We start from the raw sequence: 19,543 nt of genomic DNA on the forward strand, positions 1-19,543 counted from the left end.
TGTCGGTAGCAAAATAGAGAGAAACCTTCCGGTCCGAGAAGCTCCAACACACTTCTGTGCGTGCATTATTTACTGACTAGGTGTGTGATAAATTAGCCAACTTTCCTCAGGGTGATATGATGGAAGCTGAAAAACACGGAATAATATAAAAGATCATAACATAAATACCTAAATATTAAGTTTAAAAATTGCAATATTTTCTCCAACTGAGACAAAGGTGTTACAGTTCAGTACGTTAGAAGAATAAGAAAGTAAGTCGAGAGTTTTCTCGAAGAACTTAAATTTGTGACGTGGTACTCAAATCAGGGACTAGGTCAAAAGCTGAATGGAATGGCACAAATGGAAAGCCAAAGGCATGTTGTTTTCAATATTTAAAGTCAATAAAAATTCAAATTCTGTGCATTCTAATATTAGGCAAACAACTACAGACCACACTAAATTGAATTGTATTAAGTAAAGGCTAGGGCTATTGGTCAGTACTGACTCCCAGGCGCTAGCACATGCGGGTCAGTACTGACGAACAGACGCCAGTGCCTGGAGGTCAGTACTGACCAATAACATGGTGTCTATTGGTCAGTATTGAACAACAGGTGCCACCGCCCACAGACAACCTCTCTTCGGTCTGTGCCACCGCCCACCATTGATCAGCACTGACGAACATCGGACCTGTTCGTCAGTGCAAAGACCCCTTCGCACTTATTCGTCACCATTAAAAAAAAACAAAACAATTAAAATTCCAGGCTCTCAGGCCAACTTATCCGATGGCACACAGTAACACTTGGTCACTTAGATAAGTTTGATTTCTAACGCGTTAGATGCCGTTGGGGCAACGATATGACTCGTTATTTCAAGCCACCGTAAGATTCTTTTTTATTTTATGTTGTCCATTCTATTTCTTTGGGTTATTTAGTTTTTATTGTTTTTTTTCCCCGTATATTTTCGTTATAGCTTAATTTAAAGAAAAATAGAGGAAAATGTGTTATAAAATATTTCCTGTTACGATTCTTTTATAATACTTTGTCCATTCTAATACTACTACTACCACTACTGCTACTACTACTACTACTTATATGTCTTTTATCTTCCATTATTTTCTGGAAGGTTCTGTTCCCTGACGCTGACCTTTTCTTATCAATCAGATCACCCCCCTGGGGCACCCTATTCTCTACCCACGCTAACATTTCTTTCATTCTGCAACCACCATTGAGTACAGACGATACAAGTTATTTTTCATTATATTTCATTTGTTTTCCACGTTTATTTGTGTATTGTTGTGTTAATGAAGGGTTTGTACCCGAAACGTCCATTGTCTGTTTTGTTCCCATACGAAGCCTTTCATTTTCACTCTTTCGTTAGTATTTTACGATCACCGGCTTCAGGCAGCCCTTACCGTTTTCTACTTTTCCTGTCTCAGTAAGATGCGAGCAAGCCGAATTTCAAATGACAGGAATGAAGAAAGACGAGACAATGAAAGAGCTTTCACTTTCAGTTCTGGCGCCACGCATCAGTGCAGTGAGCATGCGCGTTGGATGAACCGAAATATAGGGCTTCCAGTTTGGCGTTTCAACACCAAATTTGGTCTTTTTCTCAGGATTGGACAATTTCACTTGTTTAATTAATTGATATATTTATTAAACAAATCTCACGTAAACCGACAAAAAGATTTAGTGAAAACAAGGGCTTCCCTGCGACTAGTATGGGACAGGAAATGCTGATTTATTTGTCGTAGAGCAAGTTATTTTAAAAAATGGCATTTTTCCATAATTTTGGTACCGTCAACGCCCGTGGCTAGGTCAGAACTGACCAATTGGCATCAGTACAAGTAATAGTATTAGTCAGGACTGACCCCCAGACGCCGGTGCCTGTTCGTCAGTACTGACCCGCAGGTGCCAGCGCCTGGGGGTCAGTACTGACGAATAGCCACTCCGTTAAGTAAAAGGATCTTGTCACATTCAATCAAGCTGTCATTTGAGAAAAATTACTTCATTATAAATTGAAGTTCAGATCGCATGTTTGAAGCCGTATTAGGAAAATTCATGTATCTGTGTATAAGCCAAGTTTCATCAAAATCACAGTGGCAACGAGTGTCTAATATTTGCCACCAGATACACTCGTAAAATTTGAATGTAGGCCTATTTAGCAAAATCATATATTAGGAATGGTTTATACTACATCATAAAGTAGCGCATGCCCGTCATCATCCTGCATCTTTTTTATATACAGTAAAATTACTTTAAACCGAAAAATACCTTAAACCGCAAAGAATTTAATAAATTGTACGAGTTTCTTCATTATCTTTGTACTAATTCTTACGATGAACCGAAATACTTCTAAGCAGGACTTTCTTTAAACCGAAACAACTTGAGAGCACCTTCCTTTTTTCTCTCTATATTTTTCTTCAAAAATTCGGGAAGGAGGCCACACGTAATAATGCCGGCGATATTAAACAGAGCGTAAGTATAAGATGAGGGTGATGGGTGGTGGGGGGGGGGGGGGGGGGGGCAAACACTTCAATCACTGCACTTGGGCTTGGCCAGCACCACAATCGCACAGACTGGAAAAGGAAGACAGCGGGTGACTGACAGGCGAAAAAGGAGGAAAGAGGGGGAGTTGGGGTGTAGAATAACGCAAGCGAGATGTTCTCGCTCGTGTGTTGATGCTTTGGAACTGACTGGATTTTCAACACGACAATAAGGAGGGGGGGGGGGGGGGGGGGGGGTAGACAACTTACAATTGAAATGCCATTTCATTTCCACTTCGTTGTTGTGTGTGTGAGGGGGCGAGGTTCTATGTAATTAGGCCTTTGAACCTAATGAAATGGCTCTTCAACAAAAGAGGGATGTGTAGTAGACAGCTTAGCATTGACACGCCTTTTCATTTCCATTTCACTTCACCTCTGAATAGCTGCGCATCATTCATTATCAATTATCACACAAGAACTTTCGATCTTATTTTAGCTTTGCATTTTACTAAAAGTTGTCTCAAAGAAAGCACTGTGCTTACACGTTGGAGTTTAAAATCAAAATACTATGTGAAGTCGATGAAAAAAAAGTTGATCAAGACGGAGATATGTAAATTACACGGCATCCCGAACTCAACTCTTTCAACAATTTTGAATTGAAAACGAAAACCCCCAAAAATATTTTTAAAACACAAAAAAATTAATGGTTACGAAGACGGCATTTATTCAACAACTCCATTTAACGGGAAACCCATGATACGTTTAAACGAGCAAATTCCTTAAATAGTTACTACCCTTGAAAAACATTGCAACACGGGAACTTACTTTAAACCAAAATGTCTTTAAACCGAAATGGTTTAGAAGGTCCCCAAAATTTCGGTTTAAAGTAATTCTACTGTATATATATAAATATTAAAAAAAGAATTGAGCTTTCCACAATATCCACCAAACATGCTCAAAGCACTTTACAAAGGATCCATGACTAACAGCAACACGTAACAAGTAGAACGTTAGGCGATGTTTTTCTTCTGACAGACAACGCTCTTGGCGGATAGGAAATCATACACATGAGTACAGTGAGAGAATGTGAGTCCTTGACGAGGCTGACCCCAGGACCTTCCAATCCGGAAGTGAGTGCCACACAGCCGCATATATCTTGGCTGTTCTTGAGAATTTGCCAAACACCTACAAACTAATTAGTAAAAAGAGGGAGATGGGCAGAAATAGACAGACAGATACACACTCAGAGAGAGAGAGAGAGAGAGAGAGAGAGAGAGAGAGAGAGAGAGAATAATATCAGTTGCCTGTGGTGTCAATCCGTTTAGGAGTGAGGTGGCGGAAGAAGTAGTCTAGCACTAGTACTTGGGTAGTAGTAGTAAATAGGGGAGGTCTTCTGCACGTTCCTTGAGCTAAGGAAAGTATTCCTTCAACTAACCTTAAAATAAAAAATAAAACCTTGTACATTTCCAACACTTGGACCTGCACTATGACCTATAACTAAAACTAACAGACAAAAAAAAAACCCCGCTTAGACTCCTCTCCAGTACCTTTCAATATTTCAAATTGAATTATAATGGCTGCGGAAAACTAAAACAATGGTCATATAAGGAATTTACAAATCAATCAAGTTGTTCTACAGGTTTTAAAATGAAAATATGAAGTAACAAGATATCACTCTAACATAGTGACACCTAACTAACACTAGACATCACACCAGCAGCAATGCTGAGCGGAGTAATTTTACTTTTTTCACTAGCAACCAAGTTGCCACATTGGATTTTCTTTCTTTACTTTTTTTTTTAGTGTTCTGCTAATGTGCAATCTACATTTAAAATAAAAAGTGGCATCTTTCATTTCTTCTAATTCTTGACAGACACGATTATGTCCACTTCACATCTCAACAACAGGGACAATTTTTTTCACTTCTTGAGGCAGTTTTTTCTTACTTCTTTTAAATTTCATTTTTTTTAAAGCTTCTTTATTGATTTGTTTATAAGTTCTATTGTTCTTCTTTTATTATAATTTCATTGTCAATATCATTTTCATCAGCATACTTTTACAGTACTTTTACCATGTTATTCTTACGCTCTTACAGTTACAGTACAGCAGAGCGATACCTAACGCAGACCTTTAAAGTGCTACTAAATTTGAAAAATTAAAATAAAACGTTTGACAAAAGATCCACAGTTCAAAAGCTAAAACAATTATAAAGTGAATACATCGGGAACATGGGGGTAAGTCTCCCGCCCATACTGGGCACTGTGGGACTGGAAGCGCCGGTGGAACCCGTAATTTAGTTTCTTAAACGGTTCCGATCATTCAGGAGAGGCGTAGTACCTATCTAGTTGTAGTTATTAGTAGAAGAAGAAGAAGAAGGAGTATGTTCAGGTTCAAGTTCAACCCTCTTAGTAGGCACTTGCAAGAATTTTTCAAAATAGTGGCTATGGGTATTAATTTAGCGTAGAAAAATAAAGGGGAGTGAAACATAAACTAGAGTGAAAAATTATCGCTCTCTCTCAACTGGTTAAAAAGTTATGACCGTTTATGTGGTGGAAAATCTCTATATATAGCTTAATAGTAATAGCGGCTTAATAGGAAAAAATGTGACCAAAGCACAGCATCCCAATGGATAATCACGTATAATTCAGAAACAGCTTCAGATACAACTTTGAAATTTTTACATGTGGTAAATCAACATCTCTGTAATACATTGCAAACAGAAAATGAATTATTTCTTGAGAAAGAAAAGTATAGTTTAGAGCTGAGACAGCTGAAATCAAGGAAAAATAGATCACGACATAGAGTATCATACAAATGAATGACCTATTGGAATTTTGGAAAAGTCAATAATAAAATATTTATTCACATGAAGATAGACCAAATACACCACTGAATCGGCGTCATTTAGTTGTTCACTTTGAACTTTTCAAAATGAAAATAGACCTCATAAAAGCAAAGATATGAACTGACAAATGTTTGAGGTGGTGTACTCTTCTTAGTTGATAGAGTTAGAGTGAGAATGACGAGAAATGAGTTGCCACTTAATTAAGGAAAAAAATTGTCGTATCTAGTTTACTTACCTTCTTTGTTGACTTTTTAATAAAAAGTACATTATTCTCATTTTCGAATGTTTTCAAATTTGAGAAAAGATGAGAATGTCTCGTTTACCGAGAGGGCCATTTTCTTTGCTTCACACTTCTCAAAGAAAGACCGCGAAAAGTGGAGGCTGGTCGGCGGGTCCTTGAAAGCTCACAAATGCAACTTTAAACGCATAAGAGTGCTGGGAGTAGGTAGCTACAAATAGGTAAAGGAGCGGTGGTTTGCAACTTTAAACTGGGAGTGCAAATAGTGAAAAGCGGTAGTTTTCGCTATTTGTAGTGGTAGTACAAATAACCACTTCGTTCAGGAAAAAATCTCTTACTATTTGCTTGACAAGATCTGGAAATTTTGGAGGTATTTGATGTCGTTTCCGAATTTTTCCAAGAGTTTATATTTTTTGAGAGTCATACCAGCTGCCAGATGTTTCACGGATGTGTACATGTGCCTTCTGTTCCTCAAATGTTTGATGTCTTATAGGAGTGCAAAATGATTTTGTAATGTTCTTTTCACTTTCTTGTTTCTTCTGCTATCTTTCAAAAGTTTTTTCTAGTTTTTGATCGGGATGTCAACGAAAGTTTTTTAAATTTTTAATGACCGGTCCAAGCGCTTTTTATACTTTTCGGATTTATTTTTCGATTGAGAAAGAGAGGACAGCCTTTTCACTTCTTCAAGACTTTGGTTTTTCAACATTTAGGTTTCATTGGCTGTTTTAGTAGCTTGATATCTTTGACGAGAGACATACTGGAGTGGAGATTTTGAGTGTGAGGATGGAGTGTAACTCAGGTCAAGATGTTGCTGTTTCCGGTTTGTATTGTGTGTGTGATAATTTTTTATCCAATTCTTTCTCTGTTTGCGTTGTTCTCTTGGTGTCTTATCTTTTATGGACTTTTTCTTTCCATTCGATTTGTCGCTCTGGTATTTGTCTTGTTCTTTTTTAAGATTAACAGCACGTCGAATAGGAACTCCATCTCGTCTTTGACGGTAAAGTCGTTGCTCTCGGCTGACATCATGGCTTTTTTGGCCTTTGTGATAAAAAAACAAAACAAAATAAAACAATCGTTACAACAAAGCTATGACCCTTGAAAATGAACAATAATATCAAGTTACATTTCGCCACCCTCATTCCTATTACAAAACAAGGTGTAACATGACTAAAGTCAAGGAACAAAGAAGACTATTATGTGATATAATGTCACATTTAGTACAAGCGATACCGGGCCGTTAAAATCATAGTAATCATCTAAAATGTATCTGAGCCTAACAGGCAACATACTATGTTTGGACATTAGGCATTTGGTATTGGCAAGGTAACTTTGCACTAAAAATAGTCTTTCAGCAATGGAAGAAATTAATATGTAAACAATAAAAAATGTTTTAAATGGTAACCTTGTAACCATGAATGTTACCACTTCAATGGACATAGGCCTGTAACACTTCAGTGGTTTACAAAACACTTTGCCAAACACATCCTTATGAAACAAAAGAATATGCTATGAATCGATAAACCATGTGGAGGCGCCGTGGCCGAGTGGTTACCGATAGGGACTCCCGACTGGGAGATAACAGGTTCGAAAATCTCCACAACCATAGAATGGTTTCCTTAATCAAGGAAATTCATTCACTTTGCTTCACCCAGGTGTATATCATGGTACCAGTGCTGCTGGGGAATGTAATTTGCTATAGACCAACCTCGTATTCATAAGTTAAATGTCTGTTTCATTCTACAGAAACAGGGATAAGCTCCGATTATATGGGCCATTATGCTCCAAAGGACTTAGTGACAATAAAACATGTGTTTCATTTTATGAAAGTTCACATTCCTCATTCCTGTTATGTTTTCCTCATTCCTGTTACATCCCTCATTCCTGTTACAAAACAAGGTGTAACAGGGATGAGTTTATCTCGCTTTGATTCATACTATCCCTAAAATATGATTTACTCCAACATTAAAGTATGACTATTATTTAGAGCCTTAAAAAAGCTATATACTGATACTTTTTATTTTTAATACAAGTTCTAATTTAAATAACAAGCCCTGGTAACAGGAATGAGGGTCATGGTCTAATGTTGAACATTACTCACCATTCTTGAAGCGGTGTTGAACTGGAAATCACACTGAATGAAAAAACCATGTGTTTGTAGTTTCGGCCGTGATGGAAAAGGGGCAGCTACGGCGAGAAAACATTGTTAGTCGCACTTCTATTGTTAAGAGGATTTTAATTGGTTAATTTTCACTGCTGTTACAGGAATGAGTAGCCCCCTTGGGGACAGACTTTATTAATATATAATAAAACTTTAAAAAGTCTGATTGTTACAAACTTTTATGAGGATGTTAGAAGATGGCAATTTGCATCAGGTGAATTCATAGGTGTATACAACAAGACACTCCATTTTGTTAAAAATTCGACTTAAAGCCATCATGCAAAAAAAAAGGACAGGGTATTTTCCTCTACCCCAGTCAATATAAAACGTCATATCTATCCTGAATCTCTCTCGATTTTCGTTTTTTATGTTTCATACAAGTTAGTAATGTGTAGTGAGACTGTGTAAGCAAGTATTTGCTAACAATATATGCATCAAATATTTCAAAGATCCAATTATCGTCACAGGACAGGAATTTGGCAGTTTTTTAAAAAAGGCCGATATATCAGCTTATTTTATACTTTAGTCTCAGGCATTTAAGTTTTTGCCACTTATTAAATAGAATATTCTAAGTGAAAATTGAATTGAACTAACATCTTTGACTATGAAGCCTTCAATTGAAAACTGTATTGCTAAAAAGCTTAAACATAAATGGGTTATTTCCTTTTATTGATAATAAGTAAAATTACTCTATTTTGCTTTATAAAATTTATAATGATCTTTTTTCTTCTATATTATTTTGTACGAGTCTAGAATTACAAAGTGGGCAGCTTTAGGAATGGTATTTGGTTCAAAATGAATTCTCTAGAACCATTTAAGTATTTAACTTGTCTTTGCATATTACATACTTGCGAATTTCCTATCATTTGACCAATGTAATAGTATTGGTAGTATGTAGTAGTAGTGAATGCTCAAAAAAGAGAGAGAGAGAGGATATGGATCATTAGATAACATATATGGAAATATCTTGCTACTGTTTCAAAATGTCATCTATTGAATTGAAGACAGCTCAAAACTTACTCATATCTAATGTACTGGGCTAGCAGATATCACCATCACAACTTCATTTAGTACATCATCATCTCTTACCATCACCACTGCCACAACCACCACAACATCACTTTTACCACCACCCCCACCACAGCTTCATCATCATCACCACCACCACTGGAGCACCATCGCTACAACCACCACTTCTTCCACTGACACTAGCACCAATACTACCAACATGTTAAGGGTCTTTTGGTCATTTCTTTGAGTGTTTCGATAGCAATTTCCTTTGATATTGCAATTTCTGAGCCTTATACTAATTTAAAATGGTCATTACTTTTTGGTTTCTCGATAAATCGATCGCCAGAGATTGCTTGAATGATGAAGGTCAGAGGCAGAGTTTATTTTTATTTTGGTTTGGTGCAAGCCTGTAAATCTTCCAACAGTACGATTTTCTCTGTAAGTGCTAATATATTATTTTTAAAAATTAATAGTAAAAATAAAATTCGTAACGTCAAAGAATAGAACCAATAAAAAAGAAAATAAAAGACTTATTTCATTCCTCGAGAAATTCAGATTTTATTCTGTTTCAAATGCCGACTTAAAAAAAAAAACAACTTTATTTTTCGCATCAAAGACAAAACAAAACTAGGCCGTCTATCGGTTAGCTATAATATTATCATGTCACCTAGACGTGGATGTATTCACTGCCTGGCTACTGTGCCACAGCCAGCGAAAGAGGGTTGCGAAGTTCGTGCGAGTCATCACACACAATTTATGACTTTTGTGTCTATGAATGCAAGCAGGGCAAAAAGCAATTGACTTCAAGCAAAGGAGTTCGCCCTAACCAGAGGTAGGAGGTTGTTTTTGGACGGGGGCAGGAGGTGTTTTTTTACTTTTACATATTTTTAAAAAAATGAAAATATTATATGCACAAGGTTATAATATTTCAGAATAACTCGGAAGTAAATTATCACCATCAGCTTTTCTATCTTGATTGCCAAGACAATTTTAATAAAGCAATCAAACTGATTCTGAATTTTAAAACATCCAGAGGAAGAGGCAATGTGTGCCTATCTGCAGCTCATTTACAGTCTTCAGTGGGCGGGCTGCACGATGTAATGCAGCAAGACAATAGTTCAACTATTACCAGACCAGTTTTAAAAAGTGAAAGACTTGATTTGTTCAAAAAATTTGATTGCGCTGGATTAGTATTATTATTGAATGTCTTATTAAGATTTATTTTCAATTGCTCTATAATCTGCATGTTGAAATCCTTCACAATTGAGTTATGCAAGTGACAACGCTATTAATATTTTATCATACTATGTTGTGGATAATTTTATTATTTTGTAATAAAAAGTTTTTCTTACCATGCAGGACTCTGAAATTAATACTGGCTTCTGAGGGTTACAGGGGCTAATCACAACCATGAAAATCACCCATGCGATACATTGGTAAGACTCATTAATTTTATACTTATTTTCCATCGACATTTTGTCCCTGCAGTTTTTCGCTGCCGAAAATTTTACACTTGACAGCAATTAATCGCAAATTCTATTTTAGTCGCAATTAGACTCAATTTTTTAAATAAATATGTATTATTTTTTCTTTTCTTGTTACTTTATATTTTCAGTACTTAATTGTCCCTCCCCCCTCCTACTATTGAGTGTAATATATAGTTCCATGTTGCTCCCTGTCTTTGTTATGGATTAAGATTGCTCATTTTTTTCCTGGTTCTTGCGGGGGTCTTTAGTTGGGAGGCAGACAGTCAAATACAGTACCTTTCTTCTTGAGATGATTTTTTATACTGTAAATCATCTCTCTGTTATGTACTGTTATAGTTATAGGTTTTGAACATTATTGCATTATGTAAATGTTTTAGCAGGATCCTTTGCTTGTGTCTCGGTGAGACTTTGAGGTAATGTCAAAATTGGTACATCTTTGAGGTGCTCGTGAAATCTACTGTTCCCTATTGAATCAGTCACCATATCATCATCCTTTTTATAGTGTTGTAAGCGCTATTAAGTCCTGTAAGACAATATAAGCAGATCTAGGTGGTGGTATTTTTTTTGGGTCTTTTTTTTTTTGTCTTTGTTTATTTTTTGTTCCAGATAAGGAATTTTAAGATTTGATGGTTGTCCATAGACTTTTCAAAATAAAATTTGACTTTGACTATGAGTACGATGCAGTTATAAGAGCTTGATATCTGAGGACTAATTATAAATGGTGACCACTCTATTGCATTTTTGTATGCCATGAAAATGTTACAAAGACAATGAAGCGACGTTTTTTGGGAATTCTGCAATCATTCATTTAACCCTTGAATTTGATGAGCGCCTGTTGCATTTTAGTTCATTCAAGTATTTTAGAGTGACAAACACAACTCGTGCATTATGGGTTTATATGCAGATTTTTGTCTTTAAATTGTCAATAAAAAATAAAATGCTTTTTTTTGTTTTTGTTAGCTGGCAGGTCTGAATTGAATGCTATTGCATACAATTTTGTACTTTTAATCTTTTTTCTTTTTACATTTAGCCATCCTCACTTTATCCGGAGAATCGCCTGCCCCTCGTGAATGAGACAGTGAAGGCTATGGCTAAAACAAAGGTGTCCACAACTCAACTTAGGCAACACATTCAATCAAGCCAAGGATAACATGTATTGCCTAAAGATGTCGAAGATTTGCAGCGGAGATTGTTCAAGACTGATATTGACAGGGCAGACGGTGAGACGGTACAGGAATTACTGAGAGAGATAGAGGAGGAAGGAGGTGTAACAAAGTTCAGTGTGAATGAGGATGGTGGTTTTGAGTATTTGTTTTAAGTAACGGGAAGAATGAGGCGTGATTTGAGTGTTTTTTGTGATGTGTTTGTTATGGATGAAACATACAAAGTAAATCGATATTTGTATCCACTTGTGAATATTATGTGCATAGATGATGAGGGTCATGGCGGGCGAAAGACTGGAAATCCATGACCAACCTGAAACTGACATTGTACCAGTATGACGTGTGACAAATACACAGGAAGGACTGTATCGAATTGTATCTTCAGTGACAAACAGGATCAATAGCTTGTTTCAAGTTATGGTAGAACATCAGTTTCTGCAAAGAATCTCCCAGTTGGAACAATTTTTGACTCTTGTCTCTGAAGATAAAGACTTTGACATTGTCGACATGACTGACTTAATACAGACAACGTGGGTGGGGGCTGTCACGTTACTGTAGAACGGGCTTATGTCTCAATGGGATATTAGCTTTAGGCAACCACAAGTTGGTATTTTTCAAACCTGTTGCTATGCTATCTTGTAATGACAACGTCTCTCAGTCGCCAAACGTCACTAGCTATCCTTCACATAATGCAGGGTTGATTGTGTGAAGTACGTTTGGGGCCGGAAGATAGCAAGGCATAGTGCAGGCTACTGTACTGTGTCAGTCCGTGAACAGGTGACCAATTCATAGTACAGAGAAGGCAAATCTGTTACTATATGTCCCAATAAAAATATAACACAGAGAAGGCCGAAACTGAAACTGTGTTATACAGGTCGGTACAGAATAAAACAAATATAACACAGGAGACCAAACTCTGTGTTGTAGAATATCAAAATTTCAAAGGTGGTCGGTCAGTGACGAAATAAAAAAGGGACATTATAAGTCGTAATATCACATCCCAATAAAAGAGTGTGATAGTAAAAAGGTGCCCGTTAACAATTGAGTCGGTCAAGTCTCTATCCAGATTCAATAGGATAGTGCAAAGTCCTGTATGTAAAACAAATTTGAGAAGCATGGTTGTTCTCAATACTTGTTGGGTCGTGATCGGTATAGAGTGAAGTAGTGTTCATGCTACACATCTTGACGAAAAATCAGAGCAATGCTGTGTCAAGATTACAGAGGAGCAAGAAGACAAGATTTGTTTGTGTGTCTTTATATTAGGTACGGAAAACCCAAATTTAGATTATATAATTGTTGTCTTTAAGTTGCATTCAACAGGTAGAACTTTTTTTCCTGATTAAAATGGTATAAAAATTATTAAAATTGGTTAAAAATTAAAAAAGATATGTTATTTCGAAATTTGTAGAAAATCGCCAAAATTTGTCCTTCTTTGAAAGCAACCTTTTGTCCGTTTTCAAAATGCCGTATTTTCATAAATATTCAAACCAGACCTCTGTAACTTTCTAACAATACACATCTTTTTATAAACAATATGTGTATTTTTTTTCTGAGCTCAACTCTAAGTAAAATAGAAATAATTTGCCCCTAAAGTAGCTGACAAAGCCAAAATTGTCAATTTCAACGCAAAGTTACGAAATATCAGCGATTGTGCCCCTTGCCTGAGCCGGCATATGAGTGAAGTGAATACGGCAAATGTTGTAGTTGTAGTTTCGTTTTCAGTTGGCTGGTGAACGCAAAGCTATTAATCTTGCTTTCGTATACATCATTTTAAAGCTGAGATTTTAAACTTTCTTTTGATACCAGAATCGTCCAAATTTTCAAATTTTTCTCAATTTTTTTATCAATTTAAAGTTTTTAACATGAAACTTCAACCTTTGAAAAAAATCATAAAAATGCGAATCTGGTATCGAATGAAAGCTTGTTCAATTTTCCTTCGGATGCAGCCATCGACGTTACTATTAATAGCGCTGACGCGACCAGCCGAGCGGAGAGAAAAGACAACCGTCAGTTACGGTGATCGAGTAGCGGAGCGCCGGTTCCAAAATCGAAGTTTACTCCTCTTCTTCAACTCAAAGCCATGAAATAACGGCAAATCATATGAAAAAAGCATGAACGTTTTTTTAAAGATGAAGATTTGAGATTTAATTTGATACCAAAAACGTTTTATTTGACGGACTGAAAATGAGAAAAAGAGAGAGACGATTTGAGTTAAAATTCTCGGTTTGCCAATAAAGCCATGACTCGATAAGAGGGTTTGCCATACCTATTTATATGTTACGGAATAGGTACATTTTGGTTGTCAAAACTTTCATTCTTATTTTGACATTTTCTTGATCTTTTAAAATAAAATTATAATTTAATTTAATCAACAGACTTGTTTAATAATTTAAAGATATACTTTTGTGGGGACCTTTTGTAAAATCATTAGTCCGATTGTAGTTGTAAATCTCTTTATATTCTAATGTCATAAAATCAGTGACACCACTGAATTCCTACCAGCGCTTTTACTCACTGAGTCCCTACCACCAGCGCTATTACTCACCCAGTCCCTACCACCTGGGCGGGGTTCCTGACCTCCCATAGTGGGCAGGGGGGTTCATACTGTGTCTTCTATCCCCTTATATCTGTTTTCCGACATGCTTTCTTTCTTTGTCTTGGAATGAGATTACTTGGTTTTGTCCTGGTCCTGGCCGGATCCCCTGGCTGAGAGGGAAGCAGTCGAATGTATAGTTAGTTTTGGGAGATATTTTTTTCATTGTAAATCATCTCTCTGTTATGTACTGTGTTATGTTTTATTTACATATTATATTTGATTTGTTAGCATTTGAGTGTATTCCTCTTAGTCGGGACCTGTGCTTGTGTCTGGATGAGACTTTTAGGTGATCTTAAACTAAGTACTTTGATGGTGTCCTCTTGGAATCTACATCTGTTTCCCATTTGAACAAATTCCCCTTTGTCTTACCTTTTCTTGGGTGCTTTAATTGAATTCTATAACTTTTTACTATCCCATTTCTTCCTTTTCACTGGCGCTGATATGACCTTGATGTGTTGCAAGCGCTGTAAAACCCTCAAAAACAAACAAACAAACAAACAGTCCCTACCAGCAGCGCTTTTACTCATTGAGTCATAGAGCTTTTACTCACCGAGTCCCTACCACCAGCGCTTTTACTCACTGAGTCATAGAGCTTTTACCCACCGAGTCCCTACCACCAGTGCTATAACTCACCGAGTCCCTACCACCAGCGCTTTTACTCATTGAGTCATAGAGCTTTTACTCACCGAGTCCCTACCACCAGTGCTATAACTCACAGAGTCCCTACCACCAGCGCTTTTCCTCACCGAGTCCCTACCACCAGCGCTTTTACTGGAGTCATAGAGCTTTTACTCACCTAGTCCCTACCACCAGCGCTAAAACTCACAGAGTCCCTACCACCAGCGCGTTTACTCATTGAGTCATAGAGCTTTTACTCACCGAGTCCCTACCACCAGCGCTATAACTCGCCGAGTCCCTACCCAGCGCTTTTACTCTTCGAGTCCCTACCACCAGCGCTTTTACTCACCGAGTCCCTACCACCAGCGCTTTTACTCATTGAGTCATAGAGCTTTTACTCACCAAGTCCCTACCACCAGCGCTATAACTCACCGAGTCCCTACCCAGAGCTTTTACTCTTCGAGTCCCTACCACCAGCGCTTTTACTCACCGAGTACCTACCACCAGTGCTATAACTCACCGAGTCCCTACCACCAGCGCTTTTACTCACTGACACTGTCCCTACCACCAGTGCTATTACCGAGTTATAGAGCTTTTACTCACTGAGTCCCTACCACCAGTGCTTTTACTCGAGTCCCTACCACCAGCGCTATTACAGAGTCATAGAGCTTTTACTCACTGAGCACCTACGACCAGCGTTATTATAAGCAAGACAAAGGAGCTAGTGATTGACTTTAGGAGAGTGAAGGAACCGATAGAACCGTTAAAATTAAAGAACCAATTCGTCCAGCGAGTTCCTCACTACAAATACCTTGGTGTAACGATTGATGACAGGCTCAAGTGGGATGAACACTTGAAAATAATTAGGCATAAGATGTGCAGACGTACATATTTTTTATCAAAACTCTCTCAGTTTAGAATAGATAAAACCCTCTGCACATTATTTTATAGAGCAGTAATCGAAAGTGTTTTGTCATTTTGTATAACAGCTTGGGGAGGCAATTGCTTAGCAGTGGAAAGGAACAAAATAAATTCAAATATTAAAAAATCCATTAAACGCTATATAAATGATGTTGACGATGTAGATCTTTTATACGAGAAATTTTGTATAAATAAAATAACTAAAATATTAAATGACCAGTATCATCCACTAAGACCATCAATTATTATGTCAGAAAGAAGTGGTCGCCCTTTCTCTATTTCAACGAAAACAGAGAGACACCGAAAATCTTTTCTGCCGTCCAGTATTAGGCTTTATAACAACAAGCAATAATCATTTTATATAATTCTTTCTCATTTTTACTTTTTAAAAATATAAATATTAATTTATTAATTTATTTGTTTTGCAATCTTTTCAATTTTCAATTTATAGTGACAGTTTTAACTATTTTACAGTGTTGAAATTATTTATATTATAAAGCGCAGCTCTGGTTATAGAGCTGCTCCTTTTTTATATATATATATATATACATCCTATTTCCATTGTATTTTTATCTTATGTGTAAATTATAACACGTCTGTACAAAAAATTTCCTTTTTGGGATGCAATAAAGTATTATTATTATTATTATTATTATTATTACTCACCGAGTCCCTACCACCAGCGCTATTACTCAGCGAGTCATAGAGCTTTTACTCATCGAGTCCCTACGACCAGCGCTTTTACTCACTGAGTCCCTACCACCAGCGCTTTTACTCGTTGAATCCCTATCACCAGCACTTTTACTCGCCGAGTTCCTACCACATGGCTATTACTGAGTCCCTAACACCAGCGCTAATACTATTAGCCACCAAATCCCTACCACCAGGGGGGACAATATAAGCTCAAATTAGACCCCAAAAATTCTTACAGTGATGCAGAAAAAAACAACGAACAGATCTCTTTCAAATTTACACAAAATGTTTCTTACAACAAGATGGGTAGGTTTAGCAAGTCTTGAAAATAAATTTTTCAGAATTTTTTTTCGATTTCTTAGTGAAAATTTGGTGTGACTGACATGACAGGAAAAAAAATTGATTTAAAAATTCATAAAACTGCTAAATTTTTGTTTAGCCCAAAACCCAACCATCATGATGCAAAACACATCATAAGAAAAATTCTGACCAAATTTGAAGACAATCTGATGGGAAACAATCCAGATGTGAATGTTAGAAAATCAGAGAATGACGCACAATGAAATTTTGAGAAAATGAAAAATTTGTCTTTAATTTGATAATAAAGCTAATTATGCAGACAAAGGCCAACATTCATCAAGTATAACCAATATGGAACAAGAAAACAGTAATATTTTATAAATTGATCAAATTCTGAAAAAAATTATAAACGATTCGCTAACCCATACCTCTAAGAAAAAAAATTGCGAAATAATTTAATATCTGCTGTTATTCACCAAAAAATTACTTTAGTGGTCAAATATGCTTTATAGTTCTAAAATTCTTTAATTATATCTCATGAACGAATAATGTAATGTATAATTTGATGCTAAACACCAAAAATAACTGAATTAAAAAAAAAAACTTTTTTAAGGGGCAACATAAGCTAAAATTAGACGTAAAACCCTAAAATTTCTAACATAGATGCACCAAAAACTAGCATATAAATTTCTTTCAAATTTAAACACAACGTTTCTTTCATAAATAGCTACATCATGAAAACTCTTGGAATAATTTTTTTAGAATTTTTATTTGATTTCAACTGAAAATTTAGCGCGGATCGACAGGAACAAATGAATTTTAAAATTTATAAAATTGCTAAATTTTAATTTACCCCCAAACACTTACATCATGATGTTTTTTTTTGTTTGTTTGTTGCTTTAGGTCTCTTCCAACACAATTGAGGTTATATGAGAGACCGCCGAAATAAAAAAACAAGCAATCTAACAAAAATAGTACAAATGTCAATCAAAATCATAACCTAAAGATATCATAAGCTAAATTATAAATAACCAAGAACAAACAGGCAGAGGATTTACAGGAAAAAAAATATCCCCTGTCAAAAATACAATCACAAACCAAAGAAGCAGGATAGGCTAATAAAGAGAAGAAGAAACGACATCACTATCGGATCGTACACCCATGCGAACATCATAGGTATATGATTCAAGGGTGATGCTCCCATCCAACCACCTGCACATCATGATGTAAAACACATCATAGAAAAGATTCTGAATAAATTTGAAGATAATTTAAAGGAAAATGTGACCCTACGCCTCGAAGCGGTATTAAGTCGGGATTTGGAAAACGAAGAAAACCGGTTTTTAAGTGGAAATGGTCATAATGATCAAATTTCAGTTTTTGGTTGTTTCAGAAACTACAATCATTTTTCTACATGAAAACATAATAATTCAACACAAGTATTGACGATAAGTTATATATATTTAAAGTTTAAAAAAGCAACTATCAGTGAAATATTCAAAACAAGAATTGACTTTCTCTCAGAGAGCCACCATTTCCAAGGCTGCACTTGCCAATAATAGTTAATAACAAATACTTTGACCTCAAACTTTAAGAGAGAGAAAGAGAGAGAGAGAGTGCTAAAAGTGCATCAAGTGATAAGTAGAGCAACCAACGAGGTTAAAATTTGAGGTCAAAGTATTTGTTATTGAATATCATCTCAATACCCTTTTTGTGTGTGCGGATATTCCTCTTTCGGAATTGAAATTCCTCCGAGTGGTGTCTGAAATTCCTGTGAGTCAAATTGAAAATTGACGTCTCTGCAGATGTTACTATTCTCGTCAAATTTTCAATGCCCTTATCTGAGGAGTTATCTTTGCCCCATTGATTTGATTATGTGTGAAAACGGTGCCTCACTTCAAAGTCGATTTTCTCAAAACTTGGTTTTTACACTCTCCCTACTTCAAACGGTCATAGTTGGGCAATGAATAAACAGAATTTTATAAATTTGGTATTAAAATTTTAAGCATAATATAAGCTATGATTGGGTACCAAAAACCCAAAATTGAAAAATCCGACTTAATACCGTTTCGAGGCGGATGGTCACAAATGATTGAGGTAGGATTGCTAGAAAATCAGACAAATGACATAAAACAGACATTTGAGAAAGCGCAAACTTTTTCTATAATTTGACATAAAGTTAAAAGGCTGATTTTGCAGACAACTAAAAGAAATGATCCATCAAACTTTCAAAATATGACCGTAATAGGACAAGAAAACGAAAATTTTGTAGATTGATCTAAGTCTAAAAAAAATTATAATCGGTTCACTAACCCATACCCCTTAGATAAAAAAAAATGCTGTAAAATTGATTTTTTTACGCCCAGAGATAAAATAATTTTGTGATCAAATATGATGTCATACGTTATGAATTCATCATTATAATCACAAAACCTAATTATTTACTGTATACAATAGGTTATACAGATGATTTCTAGATATATTAAATGATTTTTCAAAATATGATATGGCACGCTATCCTCATTTTTCATTTTTTTATTCTACTTGAGAGACAAGTCGTATAAAATTAGATATCTAGTCAAGTTGAACTGCAAAATCAATTCTATTTTAGACAATAAAACAGTTAAATAGTGCACTAGCTCTGAATAAAAAGCAATTTGCTTTCCCAAACCCTTGGAATAAAAATCTCTTTCGCCTCAATACAGAAAAAGTCAACACTACTTGCTTGTCACCACTTTTTTTTGTAGTTCCACAAAGAGGGTTGATCCTGCTCTGGATGGAAAAATTGAAATAAAAAAGAGACACATTTCATTAGCAATTTTTGGAAATGGCATTATTGTCATAAAATGCATTTGTCAAAGACATAGCAATTTTTTTAAAATGATCATTATTCACACCAACAGACTTGAAATTTCATTGGTTTTACATCCATAGAACAAAACTCTTGGCAACAAACTATAGTCTGTCGTTAAGTTAATACATTCAGTAGTAATTCAATTCAAATGATGCTTTGCCATTTTCATTTAGAAAAATGAGCATTTATTTTATTGAT

General features: G+C 35.9%; 1 long non-coding RNA gene across 7 annotated transcripts in view; it reads right to left on the minus strand.

Annotated features, from left to right (window-relative positions):
* The window catches only part of LOC144963308 (uncharacterized), a 112,631-nt gene that overhangs the window by 75,774 nt on the left and 17,314 nt on the right, over positions 1–19,543 (minus strand). For 3 of the 7 annotated variants that reach the window (XR_013643598.1, XR_013643603.1, XR_013643601.1), the window contains one exon: positions 16,752–19,263. The exons of 2 other annotated variants lie outside the window; for them this stretch is intronic. This is a non-coding gene — a long non-coding RNA (uncharacterized LOC144963308). Of the gene's footprint in view, positions 1–6,436; positions 6,583–16,751; positions 19,264–19,543 lie in introns of those variants that run through there. 2 more of the 7 variants (XR_013643600.1, XR_013643602.1) reach the window with 1 other exon arrangement.

This window comes from Berghia stephanieae, chromosome 1 (genome assembly GCF_034508935.2).
Source record: "Berghia stephanieae isolate SIO BIC M18660-M18661 chromosome 1, UCSD_Bste_1.3, whole genome shotgun sequence".
NCBI lineage: Eukaryota > Metazoa > Mollusca > Gastropoda > Nudibranchia > Aeolidiidae > Berghia > Berghia stephanieae.